At 38.2% G+C, this 3,796-nt stretch overlaps 1 protein-coding gene and 1 non-coding gene across 10 annotated transcripts in view; both read right to left on the minus strand.

The window, feature by feature from the left end:
- Positions 1 to 3,796, minus strand: part of PTPN13 (protein tyrosine phosphatase non-receptor type 13) — a 217,226-nt gene that overhangs the window by 137,750 nt on the left and 75,680 nt on the right. The gene's annotated exons all lie outside the window — the stretch shown is intronic.
- LOC114006864 (small nucleolar RNA U13) lies at positions 1,859 to 1,961 on the minus strand. The gene has a single exon (XR_003548532.1). It is a non-coding gene; the product is annotated as a small nucleolar RNA U13 (small nucleolar RNA).

The raw sequence follows: 3,796 nt of genomic DNA on the forward strand, positions 1-3,796 counted from the left end.
TTCCCTACATAGAACTTTTATCATTTTGTACTTCAACCAGCAACATGCAAGGGGACTTCAATAAATCAATGAGCTAAAAAAAATTAAAAGTGGGTACCTTCTCATAATCTCATGGCACTTTCAACTACTTCTTAAATTGCTTCTTAAATTAATCCTAAATTACAGGTTAGAAAAGTTGTTCCACTTTCCTTTTTTTTTAAGTTCTGCTATAGTGTGTGTGCATTTGTCTGAGAGAAACAGAGAGAGAGAGGGAAAGTAGAAATCACCACCCTAGGGGGATGGCCACACTGCAATCTCTTCTTTATTCTCCTCTCAGGATAGGATTTTGGGTACACACACACAAGGTCCCTGTGTGATTTTCAAGGCATGGGTCTGAGAGGTGAACTGTGGAGTCGGCCATGTGGGATCTAGTACCTTAATCACCATGCCACCTGCCGACCCATGGCTCCAACTTTTTAAGAATCCTAATTCTTTATAATGACATTCAAGGTACACTCTGAACTGCCTCTATTCCATTTTGCAGGCTGATTTTAAAGTTTTGCTTTTGTCATGATGCCTTCCTCTCTCACAACCTGAAGATTCCAGCACTACTAGATAATTCTGTCAGCAAAATACAGCCTTCTCTTTCTCAAGCTTTCTTTTTTTCCCTTTTCTTTCTTTCTCTCTTTCTTTCTTTTTTTTGAGAGGTTTTTGCTATAGGGTGCATGTGCTTGCCGGAAAGACAGAGAGAGAGACGGAGAGACAGAAAGAGAGAAATCACCCCCCAGAGGGGATGGCCATGCCCCAATCCCCTTTCCTTCATTCTCCTCTCAGGATCTTGGGCATGCATGCACATGCGCCCAGCGTGAGTTCAAGCCACTGGGTCCAAGACTCCAACTGCAGTTGACTACATGAGAGTCCAGCAACATAGCCATTACGCCAACAGCTGGTTCCTCTTTTTCAAGTTTTCTTGAGCTGTTCTTTCCATCAAGAATTTTCTTTCTTCATCTCTATCAATGAAAGTCTTACCACTATTGATAGGCCAGAGATGATGTTTTCCATTATGTATGTCATATAAATCCTTTCAAATGGGATAAAGCATTGTCTTATGTATAATAGAGTAATATTTCATTTGTATCTCTAATGAATTAATTAGTTGACACTACCTTGTAATATAGTTAGATGAGTCTTTGTTTTCTTTCCTTGAAGGAAAGAGCCTTTTTAAAATATATTTTAGTGTTTCTCTTGGCAAGTAACATAGAACTTATACATGGTAGATATTCAATACACCTCTAGAGAATTCAATTAAATGTGAATGAAGTTCAAGACAGCACAGTGCAGACTACTTGTATCATATTTCTCTCTAGGCTTCTTTTCAAACAGCTTCATATATAAACATTTTTTCGAAGAGCCTCATATATGAAAATCATTTTTCTTAGCTTTAGTATAAACGACTAATTACATATTTAGTTACATAAATTTTGATTGACTGTTCTTTGAGATATGACTAGTGCTTTAAGAAACTTTATTATATTTACTTCTCAAATGCCAAAGGAATTATTATATATTTATAATTTTTTTTAGAGGTTTTTGCTATAGGGTGCGTGTGCTCGCCAGAGAGAGAGAGAGACAGAGAGACATAAGGCGAGAAATCACCCCCCAGGGGGATTGCCACGCCGCAATCCCTTCTCCTCCATTCTCCTCTCGGGATCTTGGGCATGCACACACACGCACCTGGCATGAGTTTAAGCCATCGGGTCCGGGACTCAACTGCAGTTGACTACATGGGAGTCCAGCGACATAGCCATTACGCTAACTGCTTGTCCCAGTTTTTACATATGACTACATAAAATTAATAAAGTAATTTCATTTTCCCCTACATCAGATGGGTACTATGCTGATATCCTAACAAAGTGTTGGGGAGGCATGTATCACACAATGGCATGAACACCCAATTGTCATGCTTATGAACTAAAAAGTATCAATAAAGTAATTCTTAAAACTAGGTTATGGGTGGCAGCAGGTGACATAGTGAGTAGGGGGCCAGACTTCCATGTGGCAAACCATGGTTCCAATCCCTGACCTGGCAGGTGCCTTCTCACTTTCCTGCTCTCTCTCTCTTTCTGTTTCTGGTGAGTGCATGTGACCTATAGCAAAATTAATAATAATAAATAAAATAAAATTTAAAAATTCTTTAAAAAAATTTTAAATCCCAACTAGGTTCTAGGGGCCAGCAGACAACATGGGGGTTAAGGTGAATGGATCCCAAATGGTCAACTGTATGGTTGAAGCCCTGAACTTAGCAGCTTGAAAATCACTCTGGGTGTTTGTGTGAGCATGCCCAAAAGCTTGAGAGCAGATTACAGAAGGGACTGTAACATGGCCATCACCCTGAGGGTATGCTTTCTCATTTTCCTGCTCTGTCTGTTTCTGGCAAGAACACATGCCCTATAGGAAAAACAAACAAAAAACCAAACAGTAGAATATAAAATTATACACATGCTTATCACATATGTATATAGTATAATGGCTAATTTTATGTGTCAAATTGACTGGACCATAGGGTTCCCAGACATTTAGTCAAACATTAAACTGGGTGTACCTGTGGAGGTGTTTTTGGCTGAGACTAACATTTAAATCAGTAGGCTGAAGGTGTGAAAAGAATAAAAATGCTTAGAATCCTTGTGTTTTAGAGAGAATTCTTTAAGCCTTTTCTGTCTGACTGCCTTTGAACAGGGATATCAACTTTTTTCATTCTCTGCACTAAAAAGAACTTTTCCTGTGTCTCAAGCCTACCAGCTTTTGAACAAGAGCTACACCATCAGTTTTTCTGCTCCTTGGCTTTGGGACTTGGCCTGGAATTTCACCATCGGCTCTTCTGAGTCTCTAGTGTACAGATTTACCCTTAAGGCTTGTCAGCCTCTAAAACTGCATGAGCCAGTTCCTTATGATAAATCTCCTAGTACACACACACACACACACCCACACACACTACTGGTTCTGTTTCTTTGGAGAATTCTAGTACATACAAATATGAAATATCTATATAAAGAAATAAAATATGCAAATGTGATCATTGCTAGTTTATTAGGTTGGTACCTTAAGGGATCCAATCTCTTAATATTTTAAAACCATTTAAATTTTGTTAAAATATAGCTGTGTGCATGTACTATTTTTGTTAAAAATTATTAGAATACCATTTGGTACTTATTATAAGAGAAGTATTTCTTACAGAATACAAAGAAACATGCTGTATCTTTTATATTCTTTCCCCACACAACCTGTATAGTAAAACTGGATGGTACTTCTATACATATGCTTTCTACTATTGGTACAGCCTGAAAAGACACAGGCATGAAGATCACTGATACTAAGGTATGATTACATTAGTACAGTACACTGCATTACTGTGCTGACATCACTGAGAGCATGCAGTTTGTCTGGCTGATAAATAGCAGCAGATGAGTTACAGTCTACTTATAAACACTGTGTAGAAAGAAGGTTATGGGCAGGAAGGATCATTCAAAGATAGGCAAATATTTGATCTACAATTTTCCTTTGCTCTTTATGTAAGGAGATAAAAAGCAGGATACTATGGTCAATTTGGCTAACGAATACCTTCTATTGATTATATCAGCAAACCCAAGGCCTAAAAGAAATCAGGTAATAGAAGCTAAAAATGTTTTTTGATCTGCTTCACACTTTATTGCTTGTTTAGCTTTCACGGAAATTGTGGCTGTGTGACCTGTGATTGGGCCTGTGTATGGAAGCTCTATGTTCCTATCTGTACCCGATGGGTAGCACAGAGATGATCTAT

Source organism: Tupaia chinensis, unplaced genomic scaffold (genome assembly GCF_000334495.1).
Source record: "Tupaia chinensis unplaced genomic scaffold, TupChi_1.0 Scaffold000094_1, whole genome shotgun sequence".
Lineage (NCBI taxonomy): Eukaryota > Metazoa > Chordata > Mammalia > Scandentia > Tupaiidae > Tupaia > Tupaia belangeri.